Raw genomic sequence first — 21,925 nt, forward strand, 5'->3', positions numbered from 1 at the left:
TCTTCGCGAATCCATTGTCTACGTGGGGGTGTTTTTAATAACGGATCTACTTGCTGATAACCGGAGTATGATCTAAGTTTTTTCTGGATTTCACTGTACACCCTGGTTCTTAATTCTTTATCGGTAGATCCCTGAATTTTCCGAACAGGATCCTGGATGAGCTTCGCACTTCCAGTATCGACAATATTTGCAAAACTTTCTTGACAATCAGAAACTACAGAATTCAACGGAATCGGGGAAACAGGTGGGGCATGGATCTCGACTTCAACAACGTTGTACAAGGGATTCAATTCACTTATAATAGGCGTGCGTACAAGTTTAGGTTTAGCACCAAATACATCATTATTCAACATTGTGGGTGAGTTCTAAAATCGCTGCCACCATTATGTAAAGATCCATCCTCTCGGACGGAATAACTTTACAAGAGAAGACTAAAAATAATAAAGAATAAACAACCAGAGGCGTTTTACCCACAAGCCGATGTATTGGACTAACACTAATAACTAGTAGCACAAATAATAATTAAGAATAACATACCGTTACTGAGATGAAAAATAGAAGAAACAGGAGACAGGATAGGACACTCGTTGACACAGCACTAGAACTCAACACAGAGCTCAACACTAATAACTCTCGGTACACAAGAAGGGACCGGTAACTGTTAGACACAATTGAAGAAGGGAACTAAATAAATATATACTAGAACAACAACACAAGTCGGAAGTAAATCAAGAACTGAAAGGGGGGGCTGAAAGAGAACTAAGACTGAACTGGAACTGAACTGAAGCTGGCGGATCGAGAGTTCCTTATAAACCCTCGTACAAAATGCTAAATATAAATGTTTGCAAATCGAGAACAAAGGTAAGAACATTCCAGATTGGCAGCTGCAAGTAAACGTGTTTGTAGCTGCAAATCTAGCTTCATAATTCTAATTAAGCTGGTTTAAGCACAATAAAATTATAATAATGGAAGAAGCAGTACATGAAGCGTATACAATAAAAGCTTGGCCAAAATAACTATAGCGCTTGTTTCGCACATGACTCGCATATGGTATGTGTAAATAATATTCAAATAAAATAGTATAATAATTCAGCGCGCGCTATCTAAGCAGACGCTTCATTACATAAGTAAGTTCGAAAATCGCTGCCACCAGATGTAAAGGTTGACCCAACACAATCATTGTGTCACCAATACGAAGATACTTAATAACTAAAGAGGCGAATTTACTCACAATGTTAAGGCACAAATGATGAAGACAAACATGAACGATTTTGGTGTAACCCGTGTATTTTTACTAGTAAGACAGAACAATAGGCCTAATATAAATAAGACAAGAATAAACGATAGTGACAATTTACTTGAGTACAAATGGTAGGCGGCGGTCGAGCGTCAGGCTAGTGGATGAACTAGTAAAGGGTCGATACTAGTTTAAAGAAGATTTGACAACACTTAAATGGAATTGAATTTAATACAAAACAGTACGAAAAGAGGAGCGAATGCCTCGGTAAGTTACGACTAAAATGAGAGAGAGAAGTGCGGTACAGAACAGCTTTTACATCGGGTTTATATACTCATGCCGGCTGCGTTTTTTAACACGCAAGGCATAGGGAAAAACAGGTTCAGACAAGTTAAAAAGTTAAATAATCCTGCCCGACCTTGTCGAAAAGAGGCAAAAACCAAGTTCAGACGAGACCGACAAAGGTTATATAACGACTATTTCTAGAGTTCCGAGAAGGGTAAAACGAGCCACAAAATATAATTGCGAGCCCGAAGGGCGAAGCTAATAATCGCATACGCAGAAAAAAAAATCCCATGTCACTTTGTATGTATGTATGTATGTATGTATGTATGTCCCGCTCCATAACTCGGGTGTTTCACGACAGATTTCGGACTTTTTGGTCTTAAAAATTACACAAAAAATATGCGGTGCGACCAGAACAAAAATAATTTTATTTACTTAATTAGTTCTCCCGTAATTAATGAAAAACTGTTAAAATAATTGTTTAACGACTGGTGACATCTTGCGGTGGCGACTACAACTTTTTCAGTTAATGACTGGTGATATCTTGCGGTGGCGACTACAACTTTTTCACCTTAGGTTTAAATTCCACTTTCCATTCTTAACGTGCTTGTCATTTACTTAACGTGTTAAGTTTAAAATAACGTGTTAAGTTTAAAATAACTTGTTAAGTTTAAAATTAATTCTTTCTTGTCGAATATTTTTTATTGAAATATATTCGTTATGGATGGCAAACATGATTAAAAACCACCAGATGTCCATAGCATCACCGTGATGACGCAATCATTGGTGTCCCAACCATGACGCAACAACCAGATTTGCATTTATGTTTTGTAGTTATTTGACTAAACGAACAATTATTGAACTTTATGTGCAAAAATAGGAACATATGAGTTGAGCAAACTAAACGTTAATAACTTGCAAGAATATTGAACTGTGACAGAAAATCCTGTTTTAGGACAAAAAAGTCTGTGAAGAAAAGTGTGAATAACAGATTCACAACAGATTTCAGACATTTTTGTCTTAAAAATTACACAAAAAATATGCGGTGCTGCCAGAACAAGAATAATTTTATTTACTTTGATAATGGATCGAATTAAAAGACGGAAAATAGATTTTTGGTTATGACGCTGGCATGATAATGAAGAGGGCCATGGTTCAAGTCTAATTATAGATTTACTTTTTTTTAGAATAAAAATATTGTTTTGACCCAAGCCCTTTGTTAACCATGACTCAGACAAAACAAAATATCGCGATAGAATTTTTTTCCAGAAAATTTCAGAGAAAAAACATAATTTACAGAAAAATTCTGAAAAATTAGGATGGCATTTAGCAAAAAATCCGACTTAACAATAGGCCCTGAATTTTTCATTTAAGACAGTTTTCAACTGGCTTACGATTATCCCTTCGCGGCGAGCTGATAAGCTTGCTTTTCTATCTTAAAAGATAAAGATAAAGGGGTAAGAGAAAAACATTATAGGATTTGGTATGATTTGTTTTTATGGTTTTCCGTTCTTGTGCTGTCTTACGTCAAATTATCTTTTGTAAAATTACAGGAGAAGAATCGAAGCCTAGCTGAGGCTAGATCGATCCTGATTTCGGCAAACACGCATCTCCATTCTAATACTGAGTTCCTTATTGTAAGCAAGGTAATAAACGCATTTTCGACTGCTGATGCAGCAATTAATTAAAAACTTAACCATTTAACATTTCTAATGCTACTTTTTTTTGCCATAGGTGCGAAAGTATTACATATCAGACGTACTGGACGAACTATTGAGGGCAGAAGTCCTAACCGAGCGTCACATGTCGAACGCGACGCTGGGCGTTCTCAATCGTCATTTCAGACTGGAAGCTCGTCACGCGTTTGCTTTGCTCAAAGCCATCATGGCGCGAATGAAGGGTGACGATATTTTTGGCGGCCGAATCCCAGAGGGCAGAGGACTGGACAAAGATGATGCCCGAACACTTAATTGGCTCAGCTGTCGAGCCAAAAGTTGCGTGCTGATACCCAACTAGGTGATGGAGTTCTGGAGACTTTGTTGCAAATGCTCAACATTGTTTCTACCTCCCAGCCCGTTCCTGTTGATCTTACGCCCGACAACTCTCTGCTGTACGCCATCCGACTAATCGAAGGCCCTGAATGGGACGGAATTCCCGCTGAGCTAAAGATCATTTCGGTGATTTCGGTAAAGATGGAACATCTTGGTCATGTGCTGCTGATTGCAGAGTCACTTGACAAGAAATAGTTCCTCTTCTTAATTATTGCACTCCCTGTTTTAACTTTCTTCTCGTTTATTTAAAAAAATCAAGAATCCATTTATCAAGTCAATCACAAGTTCCCTGTTTCAAGTCATGACCTTTTAAGTTGTTGTAGCGATGCTTAATACCTAAAGCGTTTTATGGTCATCCGTCATAATCTAATCTGTTTGAAAATCAATAAACCTGGTTTTTTATGTTTCTGACGCAAAGAACTATTTTATTAGTACCAACGTGTATTTCAACAAAGTCGTTAATATTCGATTTTTCGCGTGCGTAACACCTGCTTTTCCCTTATGCGAAGTTTTTATTTATGTTACTCCGCCGTGGTAATTGGTCTTTTATCATCTTACACATTGCCAACACAAAACTAATAAGTTACGTAAAGAAAACGAAAGAATAATATCAATGAATGAATATTACAAATACAGCCTTAATCGAGCTAACATATCACTTCAGTTTCACAACGCGCTAGATTTGGCACCTCTTTTATGTTATACTTTTTTCCGTTTTTAAAAGATGGGGGTGTGGGATTTGGCGGAATTTAAAGTACAGTTCATTAAGAATTATGTTTTAAAATAACCTCAAAATTTATCCTGAATAAAATTTAGAAATTTATCTCTTAAACCAACCAATCCAGGATGATAAAACTGAAAAAAATGCAATGTATTCCTTTTACAGTTGCGGATACAAAAACTTGTAGAATTTTAACCGTGGTCAAATGCACGTCTTAAGAACGTTCAAGTAACATTAGACATCAGCAAGAACATAAACGGAAATGAGGCACCTGTGAACTAAAGAAATGCCGCGAAATTTATGAATTCAATATCATTTACGAAAAATATGAGGGGACAACCGGAAGACCAACATTTAGATTATGATACGAATAACTCAAGTAATGGAGTGAATATTCAATAGAATGAATTTACCGATGAATATGAGCTTCAGTCACATGGATTGCATTGAACTCCACGTGAAACTTATTCGACGCCATCATTGAAAAATGAAAGTATCACCAATGCTAGGCTCTTGCAATAACTTTTCCGGTGTAGAAGCAGATCTGAAACCGAGAAAAAAATTAAACATAAAAGTTTTAACAACCCTTGACAAAATTGGCAATAATTTGTTGACCAACAACAGTGATTTTTTAAATAAAATTGCAATGTAAGAGTTGACGTGTAAACGTAATAATCGATTTTAAAAAATCGATTAGTAACAAAGAGCGAACGAGATTCAAACTTAATATTCACAAAATTGCCAGAACACGGAGATCTGAATTCTTAAGATTTCAAAAAATAGTAACTTACGGTACGGTAGAATGATTAATTTCCGCATTGGAGTCATACATTCTAACTGGCGGAGGGCTTGACTTTTGATAAACTTCTTTCTGCTGCGATTGAGACACTGCAGCCGCCTGAAGACGAAGCATCAAATAGATTTCCTGCAAATCCATTTCACGTCGTTCACTCAATTCCGCTCGAAGGCCCAGTTTGAGAAAACTCGTAGCATGAAGAGGTATATTTGACCCGAGCGGAAGCATTCTTGGATTGTTGCAACTCTCCTTTTGCCACATACGATTGATCTGTTTTGAATCGAGATGCGACCAAGTCACCAAGGTATTTCTTCTGAGCACGTCTCCTACACCAGACAGCAAAACGAATAGACATCAGAAAGGGGGGGGGGGGAGGCAAACTCTCTGCGGGCACATTCCGGTGCAAGCCAGGAAGCCATCCATTCCCAGTGTGAAGATCGAACATTCCGATAAGCACTTCAAGACAAAATTAAAATTAAATAGTGATAGTTACATGTTAAAATAAACCCATGTCATACCTTTTTGATAAATTGTTATCTTCAGTCAAAGTCTCCAAGCATCCTAACTTGGCTCGGCCAGTGGATACTAAATGAACGGCATGCGAAGAAATACTGCAATATAGTAACTCCTTAGAGTGAAGAAAAAGCAAGGCATCACAAATCTGCTGCAATACAAGCAGTCGTTTGAGGAGTGAAATGGTAGATCCCATCATGTGTAGTCTATGATGAAGAGAGCCATGGTAAATAGGCTCGTATACAAGTTGCACGCTCTCCCAATGTTGCGTTGCGCTCACTCCCAACAACATCATCAATCCTATTTACAACACAATAGATTAAAATAAATGAGGATTCTATAAAATTTTTTAGATAAAATTTTACCTGGATGCCTCAACCGGCTCATGCTACGAAGCTCTTCAAACAACAGATCAGGAGGTTGATTGCCTTTCATGCGCCGAATACTAACGGGAGTTTGATGCCAGCGTCTAGAAATCATTTCATTCGTAGGACCGGATCTGTAAGCAATACCTCGAGGGAGCAAAGCATTAACATCTGCTTCGGCACCACATCCATCGTCGTCGGGATCGCTAATTTCTGACTCGCTAATCAATGGAACTGGCCAAAGTGCAGCTACGCTCTCTCCGCGCCCGTAAACAATCTAAGAAATTGATTTATGTTTATAAACTTGGAAGGATCTTGACTTAACATGATAATTTACCCAGTGCCTTGAACGTTGCCTAGAGGTCCAATTTCCCCACACATCGCAGCAAGTTTATTCCGCAACTTTGTTTGAAATTTCAATGTAGCAGGATGCGCCCGAGAAGTAGAACTATTGTTTAATTCCGCAACTCCAGGATCAAAAACATTAACTTCATTGTTTTTCTGTTTTTCCATTGTAATTAGGCAGAAGGATTCTATCAATATAAAATTGGCCAGTCGGTTTTCAGAATGTGGCTGCATCCTTGCCCAATCACACGGTGAGTGGTTATTTTGATCATGCAGTCAAAGATCCCCTCCTAAAAACAATGAACACATATGAATAATAAGAACAAACACACAATCAATATTTAAAATGCTGTACCAGCAATCAACAAGCAAGAAAGCAGCTTGTAATTTCCATTCCAACATGCAGCATGCACTGGAGTGCAGCAAAGGTTTGAACAGCGCCTGTTTGGATCAGCACAGAATTTAATCAAAAGTTTCACTAAATTGTAATGCCCTTTGAAAGATGCACAGAATAGGGGAGTTTGTCCAGCTTGATTAGCCAACTCGACAGGAACACCTGTAAGAATAATAACAAATTTAAGACAAACAAGGCTGTTACATGCTAGTTTGAAAAAAAGATGATCAGGTAGTTCACTAGCCTCAAATGCTTGTTACGCTTAACAGTAACATAAAAAAAAAACAAAAAAAACAATGTCTGCTCTAGCTCGTTGCCACTCAGTTGAAAGAACTAACAAACAAAGGAAAGTAACTTTGATACTCACGTAATATTTCTGCATATTACAGTATACATTTCAACAGTGCAGGATACATGGGAAGAAGGAGATTTACATATATTATACAACATAAGCACTGTGTTTCACAAGATACTTTATCAGGCCAGGCACAAGCATGTTGATTGATGGTTTCTATAATAGTCTTAGGACTTTAAGGTAGACACACTATTTCATACATGGTGAGTTGGGAAAACCACATGGCCCTGCTGTATGTGGTTTCCGGTAACTATGGGAACGCCGTACGTTAGCAGACGAAATTAAGGGTTTACGGCTTTACGCATATAGCTAGAAAATATCTGTTCAGTTTGCATTTCCTGTTCGCCTTACTTTTGCTTACCAGATGGCCTTGTGTCGCTTGGCGTCCTTAGATTTAGTCAGATTTTTCTTCTCACTTTTCGCCTGCTGCTGACCACGCTGAGTGGATGTTAGTTTTATTTCTCTTGTGTGAGTTAATCACTTAATCTCCGTGACTCCGTGACCTTGACAGTGTATTGAAGTATTGAACTAGATTGCCCGTGACAGTACGGGCGGCCCTGACAGTACCATATGGCATCTCCACGTTTACCCCCACCAACACCGTGTAACAAACCATCTCCCCCATGTGGGCCATATGCCTGCCCCATTTTTATTTTGCTCGGCATTTTAGCTATCCTAATTCTCATCTACAATTTATTAACACCCATTATTAATCTACGAAACGCTTCATTGGATAAAGAAGATCTATAAGTGAAAAGTGATGTGAGGAACTGGTGGGCAAAGCGGGAACATTAGTGGATGTGAATTTTTGTTGAATATTATTGACTTAAGTAGAATGGGATGGAATAGTAAATGCGAAAAAAAGGATGATGCTGCGTTATCTTGGGTAAGTTATCTAAAAATCGTTAAAAAAGAAATACAACTTTTTTCACATCAATTATTCGATTTTGAAGGGAACCAAAAAGAAGAATGAAGGATTTGATGTCGTTTTCAAGGAAAATTCAGCATTTGAAATGCATTATAAGGTTAGCTTTCATGTTTAATGGTTAACCAAGTTATGGTTATATATTGATAATCTCTTTCTAATTCAGGCTCAAAAAATCGTCCCTGATGACCAATGGGAATCATTCATGTATGACTTAAGGGAACCTTTCCCTGCTTCATTTAGAATTTCTGGGTATCGTAATCAAGGAAAAGCTATATTGAAAACTATGGAAGGGGAATATTTTAAGGCATTGACTGAAGAACAAGCTAAACCTGAATGCCTTACTTGGTATCCTGAAGATCTGGCATGGCTACTGAGTCTCACTAGGAAAGATACCCGTAAATCTGAAGCTAATGTGAAACTACACAATTTCTTAGTGTCAGAAACTGAAGCAGGAAATATTAGTAGACAAGGTACATATTTTACAAATTTATATATATATATATATATGTTTAAAAGTGACGTTGAAAACTCTCAATTTTAATTGTGTATAGAAACTGTGAGTATGATCCCACCCCTTGTTCTTGATGTCCAGCCCCATCCCAAGGTATGCTGAAAATTTCAATAATGGATTGTGAACCAATTTATTTTGCTGTACAATAATCTCAGGTTTTAGACATGTGCGCCGCCCCCGGCTCAAAAACTAGCCAATTAGTGGAAATGCTACATTGTGATGAGGGAAAAGCAACAGGTATAATTTTTTAAATAATTATTATTTATGTTCATTTATGACAATCTGTAAGCTATTGATATTTTGTCGAAGGTTTAGTTATTGCAAACGATTCGAACAACAAAAGATGTTATCTGTTGACTCATCAGTTGAAGAGACTGCCATCACCAAATCTGATAATTACAAACCATGATGCGTCTCTGATGCCTAATTTTCATATTCCTACTCTAGGAGGAGGTAACAGATTTCAGAATCTTAACTGATGAAACTATTTTATTTTAATTTAATTTCTCATTCAACAGGGAAGGATGTCTTGAAGTTTGACCAAATTTTGTGTGATGTGCCCTGTTCTGGAGACGGTGCTCTACGAAAAAACAACTTGGATGTTTGGATGAAATGGAACAGCGCCAATGGATCAAGTCTTCACGGGTATTCAGTAAATTATCATGAGCTGATAAAATTTAAAATTAATTTTTAATTCTTTCCTGTTGCTGGACAATCAGTTTGCAATATCGAATTGCGCGACGTGGAGCTGAAATGCTATCGGTGGGTGGGAAAATGGTTTATTCTACATGTTCGTTGAATCCCATGGGAAACGAGGCAGTCATTCACCGCTTGCTAGTCGAAGCCAAGGGATCGCTGGAATTTAAAATGATCGCACGCAGTGAAAACAAGGGCACCGATTGTGGATATCGTATTGCCCAAGAGGTTTATTTTAAAATTAAACAATGTTGAAACTTGCCATCATTTGTTGATTTATTACAGGGAGCGCTAGCAATGATGGAGTTCATGAAGAAGAGACGAGTAGTAATCACAAGAGCTGATATGACTATGCTACTTTTGAACGACGACATGAACACGCCACCGGAAATTCATTCGTTTAGTTCTGGTGCAGCCAAGCAGGTGCACGAAATCGGTAGGAGATCAGTTTTAAGAACACAAACGTTTTGATAAATTAAATAAAAATATTTATACCCTAACAGATACTGGCAGTACGCTGATGGAATGTTATGAGGATGGACTTAATATAGTCGTAGTTGCTTGGAAGGGGAAAACGTCTGTTAGAGCACATGTAGCAAAATGTGATCGGATACATTATTTGCGCTTGTGTGGAGCTGACCTATCGAAATTCGGTAAAATTCCCGTTAAAGTTGTTGTAGACGAAAAATTTAACGTAATTCTTTATTTTCATTATAAAGAGGTAAATAAGTTTGCGGAAAAAGAACGTGCAGCCCAAAATGACCTAGAAGAAAAAGACGAAAATCAAGGGCAAGAGGATGTTAGTATTGATGATTGAATGTCGTAAGGTTCCTGTCGACATGGATAACGTAGAAAAAGAGAATCCAGTTGATATGGACAACGCAGAAAATCAGCTCCAGTTAACATGGATGTCGTCGTGAAAGAAGACGCGGTTGCGGAGTAAGGAGCAATGATTCTTTTCAGAATTTATTTTTCCATTAACCTTTGTATTATCGGCTCGTACATAATCAATAAAACAAAAAAATGAGATGAGTAGATATCAAATGAGACTCGTAACCACTAGCTCGGGGTTCATTGACTAAGAATCAGGGACACAAATGAAATTAACAATTAATTCTTTTAAACTCTGCTTAAAGTTAAAACAAAAAAAAAAAAAAAAACACCTGTGAATTTTTGTGATTCAGCAAGAGCTGGGCCATACTTTTTCTCCTGAAGCAATAATACAGTGTTCACTAAAAACAACTCATTCACTGTTTGTGACTGAAGAAGAAGATCCTTCAGTTTTTGGAACAACAGATAAAAACATAGACTATCCTTATGTTTAGTGAGCAGGGTGGGTAACATGTTCCAGGTAAACTGCCGGCTTACTTGATTATTTTCCATCTGTGAAAGCGACATCAATTAACATGTGCTATATAAATACAAAATGTTTATGTACATACCAATAAGTATTTTAAGCTCTTCAAACTTAGACCATCATTCCTCTCTTGTTGGGAAGTTCTCAGACCAGCAAACAAATGTGTGGACATATTCAATGTGGCTTCACACTCTGTGAACACAAAAGACATTTGATATTAGGAAATGCAACATATTGATAACTGAATTCAGTTCATTCAACTGCCAATTAACTTATTACCATCTTTGTTTGAATTGAAACTGAACTTCCCCTCAGTGAACTCTTTAAAAAATGTTTTCTGAGACAAAAGATTTTTAGATAATGGGTGATTTGGAATCAAAATAACAAACTTACTATTAGTTCTACAAAAGTATCTTCTTCAGTTCTATTTGTTGCCATTATTATGACCCGCAAACTTCCCAAAAGATAATCACAGAATACCTAGAAATTAGTCAAATTCAGAATTTAAATGCGCCACAAAAAGTTCTCGATACTCCAAAGGCTGGTACCGAAGTAAAAGTCTGAAATGTGTTGCACTGTTGCGCAATAGACTAGATTATTTTGTGGGGCGTCTACTAGCGGCATCTGGAAACTGGAATGGATCCATTGTCAGGTTAAACTCCTTAAAAGTAATTAAGAAAATGGAAAGATCCTTTACGCTCATTTTTTAATCTACTACACTTGCATTTTTTTTTTACTCACAGAAGGGAAACCAGAGCCATTTACTATGGTTACGGCTCTCAACGTTAATGGCTTCCATAAGCTTTAGGCGTCGTCTTGATTCTGTCTTCTTCCAAAAAATCCTGCTACCTGGTGGGTGTGTACCAACACCACGTGTCACCCGCCACCGTTTACCAGAGATAAGGAGATGGGACACCTGATAGGGAATACCACCATGACACCTTTTGTCGCGCCTTCTACCGGCTATTGCCCTCCCATCATCATTAGCAGCCGAATTCCCAGCAATTGTGGCCTCGACTGATTTGAAGTTTCAAGGGAAACCCAGTGGAGGACTTGAATAGAGCAAGTTGCCAGTCCCCCTCCAGCATAAAAAATATAGCCCGTCAACATAACAAATATTAACTACTGCTTTTTGCTCATAGATATTGATATTTTTGTAGAGTAATAATGATCAAGAAGGAAAATGTGTATGTTATATTTGATCAATGGGAACGGTCCAACTCAAACCATTTTCATCAAATCAAATTGAAAAGACTCAGAAGAAGGGAACGGTCCAACTAAATTTCTCATTGTTGAATTTATTTTTAGTATTAAGCTTACCGAAATAAGATACCAATTATTGAATAGCACTTGCTGTATTAATACCTGAGTAATTTAACAAAGTGGACACAGTTTAACTTGCTTTTTACAAAATTCTAAGTCACCTTTTCGGAAAGAGACAGGTACACACCAGTTCAGAACACGTGAAGTAAGCAAGTCAGAACAGACGACGGTTGTGCAAGACCGTCAAACCTTGGGAAGGGAGGTGTTGTGGGTTTCCGCAACACAAATAGGTTTAGGCAACAGTGTGAGAATAATATTTGAAATCAACACTTCCCCTTAAATAAGCTCAAAAAAAATTTTGATTGGAACAATTCCTAGGGCATCTCGTAATTTTCAAATCTTGGGACTGCCAATGGCTTTGTGAGTATATCAGCAAGTTGTTGCTCCGTGTTGATGTAAACAACATTGATTGTTTTCTTCTCTTGCAGCTCTCTGATGTAAAAGAGTCGCACATCGATTTGGTTTGTGCGTTGATGGAAGGTAGAGTTATTCACTAAAGCAATAGCACTTTGGTTATCACAATAAAGAGTTGTTGAGCGTGTTGAAATAGCAATTTCAATCTCATGTGGTGAGAAGAGGCTTCGACTTGATACAGCCATGTTGCCCTGATTCCTTTGTGCGTTCTGTCATATGTAAGTGTTGGAAAGCTTAGCTGGATTTATGTGTCAATTTTGGTATGTTCATTCTCTACACAAATATAGCACAAGTAAGCTGTTAAACTCTTGTATGTATACTTTATTCCAACAGAGCGACCATCTATTCCTAGTTCGGATAGTATAGTTGTTGAAACCACACATCTTCTTTAGTGGCTTCTGCTGCTGCAACAAATTCGGCTTCTGTGGTGGAAAGTGCTACACACGGTTGGCGCCGGCTGGCCCATGAAACTGGTCCTCCAAGATAAAGAAAAAGGAAACCAGATGTAGAGCGGCGAGTTTGTAAATCTCCGGCATAATCTGCATCACAAAATCCGATTAGTTGGTCGCTGGATCTTCCAAAGCACAAACCATAGTTTTTGGTTTTGATGAAGTAGGCTAGAATCCTTTTGACTGCACGCCAGTATTGTTTTCCTGGTTTCTGAGCGTATTGTGCCACTTGTCCTACAGCATAGGCGATATCTGGTCTAGTCATGACCATGACATGCATAAGGGATCCTACAGCTTCTCTGAAGGGGATAGTTTTCATTTCCGCTTCTTCTTCTTCATTCTGGGGTGACATGTCAGGAGATAGTCGACAACAAGGATCAGCCGGGACAGCAAGGGGTGTACATGTGGTCATGTTGAATCTTCCAGCTATCTTCGTGATGTACTCCGGCTGTGAGATGTACATCATGAGTTTGGGGCGATCTCGAGTGATGTCAACGCCGACAAACCGGTGCGCAGGAAGAGAGCGGATCTCAAAGCCTGTTTTCAGATGTTTCAGGATATCCATAAGAGTTTGTTTTCTACTGCTGAAAATGATTCCGTCATCGACGCAAATGATAAGCAAAGTGAATTCCTCTACTTCCCCTTCACGTTGATGTCGAAAATATACACACGGGTCAGCTTTACTTTGGGTTAGGCCAAACTTGACAATGAATGCGTGAAATTTTTGATTCCATGCCCGTGATGCTTGCTTCAGGCCGTATAAGCTCTTCAACAATTTGCATACTTGAGTTTCCTCGCCTGGTATAATGAAACCTTCTGGCTGCTTCATATAAATTTCCTCTTGAAGGTCACCATTGAGAAACGCCGTCTTGATGTCGAGTTGTATCATTTCTAGATCCTTGGCTGCAGCAATAGCAAGTACGGTGCGTAGTGAATAATGTTTCACTACTGGCGAAAAAGTGTCGACATAGTCAAGGCCATAGACTTGAGAGTAGCCTTTGGCTACAAAACGGGCTTTGTATCGTGGAGCGATTTGCTTGTATCCAGGTTTGAACGTAAAAACCCATTTGCCTTCAATTGCTGACCTGTCAGGTGGAAGTGGGCAGAGAGTCCATGTATGGTTTTGAATAAGGGATTCGTTTTCGTCAAAGATGGCCGGAATCCACTGATTTGCATCTGGACACGTTGTTGCTTCAGTATAGCTGGATGGTTCAAAAGGTACTGCATTGGTGTCTTCAGTACTAGCAGACATTGCGAAGCAAACACCTTGACGTCCTAGTGATTTCCTATAAGCTAGGTAGCGTTCACTGTAGTGGGGAAGACGTGATGATCTGCGGATGCTAGTCGTCTCATTGCGGTCATCGGTATTCAAAACATCAGCAACGTTGTTGTTGTTTTCTAAGTTGATGGGATCTTGTACTGCCTCTTCTTGAATGATGTCATGGGTAGGTTCATCTCGATGCGGAACTGCTTCGGGCATGATTTCAAGGTGAATCAATTCTTCAGGGAAGACTTGATCAACTTGAATTGCTTCATTAACTGGATCAGAGTTGCTTGGCTGTGCTGTGGTGGTAAGTTTTTGGTCAGCTTCAACTGCATTATCACTGGGATCACAAATAATGGGTTCTGTTCTGCGAGTAGGTTCCGTCCATTGAGGTCCATTTTGCTTTTTTGTCGTTGAGTACATGACCGTTTCATCAATTTTGACATCGTACGATTATTCTTGGTGATGGAGAGGTTACGTAGATGCGGGAGGCTTTTTGAGTGTTGCTAACTCCGACAAATGCTCCTTCTAAACACCTTGCGTCCAGCTTTTTGACATTTGGGCATCTTACAAATGCTCTAGATCCAAAGATGCGGATGTTGGGGATATCCGGTTTTCTTCCGCTCCACGTTTCAAATGGTATCACCTCAATGGTACTGGATAGTACACGGTTGCGGATGTAGACAAGGTAACCAACAGCTTCCGCCCAGAGTGTAGGTGGTAGGTTACTGGCGAGAAGCATGCTACGAGCACCATCTAGAAGCGTCCTGTTTCCTCTCTCAGCAACACCATTTTGAGCTGGTGTATACGCAGCACTGGTTTCGTGGCGGATGCCCTTCTCTGCAAGGTATTTGTTGAATTCAGTTCCAGTGTATTCGCCTCCATTATCCGAACGTAGAGTGCGAACAGTATTGCCCGTCTCATTTAGAAGGGAAGCGAAAAAGAGTCGAAACAATGCGGGAACTTCAGATTTACATTTCATGAAGTAAATAACTCTCCAGCCTGAAAAGTCATCTGTAAATAATACATAATTACATGCGTTACCAACGCTGGGGGATGGCACTGGACCTTCAACATCCGAATGGATTAATTCTCCAACACGCGTTGCTCTCGTTCTTCCAGATTTTAGTGGTTGTCGATTAAATTTTCCTAATTCACACGCAGTACAAAGTGTTTTAGGAATTTTTTCATTTGTTAGGTGAAGTCCGGATATAAGATCTTGGGAAACCATCTTCAGTATGGTCTGATGATTCATATGGCCCAGCCGTTGATGCCAGACGATAAGGGAAGCTCGTAGACCGGACTGTTGAGCTAAGTCGATGTGGAATGTTGTTTTGTTGCAGGTTGTCTGAGGTTGTAGGTCTAGAATATAGAGGGTGTTTCCAGTGCGTCTTCCTGTTAGTACGAGTTGGTTTCCACGATAGAAGAATACTTGATCATCAGACAATCTTGCTTCTAGTCCGGAACTTGTAGCTGCGCTGATTGAGAATAGGATGGTACCAAGACCTGGTACATAGAGGACATCTTCAGTGAGTCTGGTTGATGTTTCGCCATTGACATTGATAGTAGCTCTGATGTGGCCTTTTCCTAGTACTTGGAGGTGGGTGTCTCCTATTCCAGCAATTAACCAGGATCCAGGTTGAATTGGTATGAAATTTTCGAATAGATTCTTCTGGTCTGACATATGTTGAGTTGCTCCAGAGTCTGCGAAGAAGGCGAGAACACTCTTCGGGTTGAAAGAAGGTGATGACAATAGTGCCTGGTCTTTGTTGGCTTGCTCCTCTCTTTCAGCCCTCTTTCTTTCTGCAATCTTTTGTCTCATGACCAGATATGAAGCAATAACCACATCGGGCGTCCAGTCGTGGTGATTGTCGATTGATTCCATGCAAAAATTTGCCGCCTCTTCTTTTGCCACGGTTTCCTCGTCCTCTTGTCTGACCGTATGCTGCAAAAGCTTGATTAGAGCCATCAGTTCTTTCGTAGGATCTAAGAACATTTTCTTCTGAACGGAGACGTTGTAGTAGATTGTCAATCGTTCTTTCATTCAGAGGAACATTTGCCCAGACAGATCTTACAACTCTGAACTGTTCAGGAAGTGTGGCAAGAGCCTTGGTTACAAGCTGCATCTCATCAAGAGGTTGTCCAAGTTCTCTAAGTTTGTCAGCAATCGATGAGAGTTTTCGAATGTGGGTAGTTATATCATCATCTATATAAATAAATGTGATGATTAGTGGTATGTTTGAGCAGTGTGTGATTATGTTGAGTATACCAGGGTGATGAGTGAAATCGTAGAATGATTGCCACAACAGATGAAGATTCTCAGTTGCTCTAAGCCGGTACTGTGTGTCCAATCTTGTCCGCATGATTGCAGCTGTTTCACACGAGTAAAAACTCTCTTTCATTGGCTTAGTTAGTGTGAGAACTTTTTCTCACCGGGAAGCTGCAGTCTTTCGTTCAATGGTATATTCCCGTACAACGTCAACATAATTTAAATAACAGTCGATAACACTGTCAAAGCAATAGGTTTCCTCAACTTAATGATGGCTGTTGCCTAAGCCAGTTGCGCATACGTGTGTTCCGCGCGATCTATATACCGTCTGCTAGACTTTATCTTTACATGGTTCGCGTCATCCCTTATACACATCTCTCCTTGTGTCCGACTGGTTTATATTTTATGTTACCCCTAACGATTTATTTTCATCTTGAATCAATCTGCTTTAACAGGTTATGGGCCCGGGACACGCGAGAAATTGGTGATTCAAGTAACGATGGCGTTTTATTACCAAACCGCATTTATGGATATTGTCTAGTTATGAAGTTCAATGTTGAAGAAAATTGCAGAGACAATTGAAGTGAGATTCTGTCTGTAATCGAAAACTCAAGTTGAACACCATACTAGAAGCCTCTGATGACAGAATTGGAATCTACCAAAATATATAGGTACTCATACGCATAGACATACAGGTCTGACAAAAAAAAAAAAAAAATTATTTTATATTCGTTTACTTTGTGTTTCACATGAAATTGTAACCAAATTGGAGCTGACAGAACATTGATCCAATACTCGTTTGCTTGGTGCTATACACTCAAACGCAGTCAAATTGGACAATACAGAACATTGATCCAATACTTGTTTGCTTGGTGTTACACACTCAAACACAGTCAAATTGGACAATACAGAACATTGATCCAATACTTGTTTGCTTGGTGTTACACACTCAAACACAGTCAAATTGGACAATACAGAACATTTATTCAATACTCGTTTGCTTGGTGTTACACACTCAAACGCAGTCAAATTGGACAATACAGAACATTGATTCAATACTCGTTTGCTCGGTTTTACACACTCAAACGCAGTCAAATAGGACGCGACAGCACAATCGATCATTCCACAAACTGAAACGAAGACATATTGAAACTGACCATGATTTATTCAATACTCTTTTGGCGTGGGTGTAGTCCTAAACGAGTTGTATACATGATTTTCCTTGGCGCTCATGCAATAAACTTAACAGCATAGAGAAAATGTCTGACTGGCGTTCATGTGATGCACATACACTAAAACATAGCCTGTAAAACTGTCCTAGACATGAGCTCAGCTTGAAGTATGATCGTTTATTTAGTACAAATTATTTTGTCAACTTAAAGAGTTGGATCTTTCATATCAAATAAAAATCTTGAATGATTCCTCATTAAACAGAATCCAATCAATAACAGCCCCCAATCCATAACACTCATATGCAAAATCCTGGATCTCATTATCATAATCCAATCAGTCAAAAACAAAACAAATCTTTTTACGGATAGTCTAAAACGAATTGGCTCAGACCCTTCTTTGTCATTTTTATTGTAACGATGTCTTGTTAAAAGCTAAAATATAACATTTGTAATGCACATTCATTCATTACTTCAATAGTTTCCCCACATCATTCACTTAAAAGGGATACAGACTTGTGTTATTCAATCAGGATGGCATAACAAATTCAAACCATTCATGTAAGTCATGTGAGACTTGAAATCCTACAAACGGATGAAGTTTGAAATAGCTACCTAGCTTAAACACTCAAAGTAACTAGAATTCCAGCACAGTGTATATTGGCTTCGATACAGCGATCTCCGTTAAAGTTCCAGGGCATCACATTTCACCTGTTAAACAAAACAATAATAAATAAAAGAAAAATTGTATTATGAGTGTCTTAACTGAATATGATTTACGATCATGTAACTGAAATTATACCTTATTACTGAAATACGTGAGATGTCTTACTGAATTCTGGGTATCCAATTCGTTTCGAAGAATTAGAATCACAGCTCACTAATACAGTATTAATAACCGACCAGCAGGTTTAATACGAACATCAATTTCCAGTTTTATCCATAATCAATTTACCTTTTTCTCTATGAATCACCAATGCAGTCGGGGATGGAACTTAAGACAATAATCACTTCAATCTGACGTGCTAACCACATTCCCAACTCAACATTTACAGCTATCAGTGACAAAAGTGTTTAACCTAAAGTGATTATATTATTACATAAAACATGATTCATGTGGTGAAAATATGGCTTACCTCTTCACGATGTATGTTAGTAACATGACTTATCCTTAATCGTTACACAAGTGGTCTGACAACAAACTTATCAGGATGGAGTTCGCTAAACTTTTGCTGACTAACACCTACAGTGGAATTTAGTGTGAGGAATAGTCTGGATAGAATAAAAAGTTGTGTTAACATATTGCAACAATGAAAAGCAATAGAGTATTCATTTTCAATAATTTGTCAACCCTCTCTTCGAATACTCAATTTCTACATACTCGAGCAGACCAGGTTTTATAACAATTTTGTGATTCATATTTAATAATTTGTTAAGTCTCTTTTCGAATAATCAATTTCTACCAACTTTAGCAGACCAGGTCTCGTAATTATTATGTGTATTTCTCAAAAAATAAATCGATGTTACCGACTATCTTAACAGACCAGGTTCTGTGAACAGCCTCCTTTTTCGCCACCATCAAGTTAGACCAGGTGTCAAAGCAATAGGTTTCCTCAACTTAATGATGGCTGTTGGCTAAGCCAGTTGCGCATACGTGTGTTCCGCGCGATCTATATACCGTCTGCTAGACTTTATCTTTACATGGTTCGCGTCATCCCTTATACACATCTCTCCTTGTGTCCGACTGGTTTATATTTTATGTTACCCCTAACGATTTATTTTCATCTTGAATCAATCTGCTTTAACAAACACTAGACTGGGTGAACAGCCCAGCGTTGACTGACGAAAGAACTACAATCGATGGGGTTTTATACGACAAACAAAGTCAACGCGATCACCAACGCAAGGTAAACGTAATTAAAGAACGACAAAGGCAAATGACTTGTTTCCAGAAAAAAGGGGGAGGATATTTTTCCAAGAAGAGTAAGCTAGTGCATTCCTTACATGCCTCGGGGACATGGGAGATTGCGTCCCGCAATCTAGCAAAATAAGACAATGACTGAAATTGGAACAACAGGAGAAATGTAAAACTGACGGGAAACATCGATAAGCGTTGCAGCGAACGTAACTGTAAATAAAAATAATAAGTGATATGGAGAATATCAGCCATAGGAAATCTTGCTTGATCAGAATAATAAATCCAAGACTGACGGGAAACATCGATGAACTGAGTAGCTTAAAACGTACTTCGACCTTTCCTGGAGCGAGAGTAACATTTTAAAAATAACGTTGAGCGAACTGTGTGATGCGACTGACTGGGCGCCTTGTGGCCGGTGTAACAATCGAAATAAAAATAACAAGTGATAGCGAGTAGAATGTCAGTGGTAGCAAATCTTGTTCAGCAGTATGTGTCTTGTTCTTGTAGTGGCTCGATCTTTTGAACGTAAGGTAAATGCAGGCTTAGCAATTAGTTTCGGTCGATAAAACGTGGATTGGATCGATGGTGATGATCATCCGACTTCTTGACACCAAAATGCGAGAACTTTTTCTCACAGGGAAGCTGCAGTCTTTCGTTCGATGGTATATTCCCGTACAACGTCAACATAATTTAAATAACAGTCGATACATGCCCCAAAAGGTTGGAGGCATTCACACAGCCGTAGCCGTATAGCCAGCGTCAAGCACAAGAAAGACACATATACAACAAGTTAAAAACGGGGAACGAGCAGGCCAGTAGCAGGTCGAATTAACGGCCTGAAACTTGACTCGCGAAAGGGTGAATCAACACTAGACTGGGTGAACAGCCCAGCGTTGACTGACGAAAGAACTACAATCGATGGGGTTTTATACGACAAACAAAGTCAACGCGATCACCGACGCAAGGTGAACGTAATTAAAGAATGACAAAGGCAAATGACTTGTTTCCAGAAAAGAGGGGGAGGATATTTTTCCAAGAAGAGTAAGCTAGTGCATTCCTTACATTAGTGTCGCAAAACAGTAGTTTCTGGATGTTACATCTCTGAGATTCCAAGCATCAATCGCAGCAACATTTGTAATACGTTGTGGATTATCAGGATCATCCCTTATCTGTAAAAGATTTGTTTGGATTTTAATAAGCATGTGTATATTGTTATACATGGAAGCTTGATTAGACATGTGTAAATTTAAATAGTGCTACATGTGTTTGATCTTTACACGTGTGCGAACATGAGAGTGAGTTAAACATGTGACCATGTCTACGAGTCATACATGTGAACATGTGTATAGTTACATGTTAACATGTGTGGGAATTATACATGAGAAATGTACATGTGTATCACAGGGTCATATGTGTTAATTTGAATAAAAAGAGTTTACATCTTGTTGATTGAACTTTATTCCAGACACCAGGTTCTGTCTTATACTCACACGTAAGGCAATACAATTCACCAATATTACACACGATTATACACAGTACCTTAGTGACAGGAGAAACAGAGAGAGAAGAAACTAGTGGCGAGCTTGACAGAAACGAGGAGGGGAATCGGGGTGTGGGTTTTGCCGCTCAACACTCTCCCTCAAAACAAACAAACGGAAGATGGATTTATTCAAAAGGGGTCGAGATTTTGCTACTCAATCGGTGAGTTTTCTCACTCCAATTCTGTAACGCAGTTTGGTGAACCTAGGGCCAGGAAGGGGTTTGGTCAGTATGTCCGCGAGTTGATCTTCAGTGGGTATGTACTTTATTTCAATTTTACCTTCGTTGACCTTCTGGTGTGTGTAGTGGTATCTGACGAGGATGTGTTTTGTGCGCTATTGGTATTCAGGGTTGTAGGACAGCCGTACTGCGCTTTGATTGTCGCACATGATTGGAATCTTTAGTTGTTCGACGCCGGTGAAATCTTCTTGAAGTCGGCATAGGAAGACTATAGATTTCGTGCCTTCGCACAGGGCAATGTACTCGGATTCTGTGGTCGATTGTGCGATATCGGGCTGTTTCTTGCTGAACCATGCTACAGGGCCACCATGCAGAAAAAAGATTCCTCCAGAGGTTGAACGGCAGTCATCTCGATCGCCGGCGAAGTTAGCGTCGGTGTATCCGACGAGTCCACTTTGGCTTCCACCTAGCCAGATTCCATAGTCCTTGGTGCCGACGAGGTAGGAGAAGATTTGAGACACAGCGTTCCAGTGGGACTGATTTGGGTTCTGGCAATATTTCGATACCTGTCCGACGGCGTATGCAATTTCCGGTCTAGTCATCAGTGCGACGTAGAGGAGGGCGCTGACTGCTTCACGGTAGGGGTACGGAAAGGCAGTCTTCTCTCCCTCGCCCTTTGAGACGTTGTCTGATGCAAGATGGACACTTGAGTCGGCCGGGATCAACTTCGGGGGAAGGTCCGACATTTCGAAACGTTTACACAGTTTCTCAACCATGTGTGATTGGGACAGGAAGATCCTCCTCGTTGCGCGGTCGCGGTGGATGTTCAAGCCAACATAGCGAGTT

General features: G+C 39.3%; 1 protein-coding gene and 1 long non-coding RNA gene across 2 annotated transcripts in view; both read right to left on the reverse strand.

Annotated features, from left to right (window-relative positions):
* The window catches only part of LOC124342055 (THO complex subunit 2-like), a 366,722-nt gene that overhangs the window by 94,351 nt on the left and 250,446 nt on the right, over positions 1-21,925 (reverse strand). The window lies entirely within an intron of this gene.
* On the reverse strand, positions 1,007-20,046 carry LOC124343113. The gene is made up of 4 exons (XR_006919172.1): positions 19,972-20,046; positions 19,755-19,757; positions 16,918-16,928; positions 1,007-1,016 (listed from the first exon to the last, which is right to left on the reverse strand). It is a non-coding gene; the product is annotated as an uncharacterized LOC124343113 (long non-coding RNA).

Source organism: Daphnia pulicaria, chromosome 6, assembly GCF_021234035.1.
Source record: "Daphnia pulicaria isolate SC F1-1A chromosome 6, SC_F0-13Bv2, whole genome shotgun sequence".
NCBI classification, from domain to species: Eukaryota; Metazoa; Arthropoda; class Branchiopoda; order Diplostraca; family Daphniidae; genus Daphnia; species Daphnia pulicaria.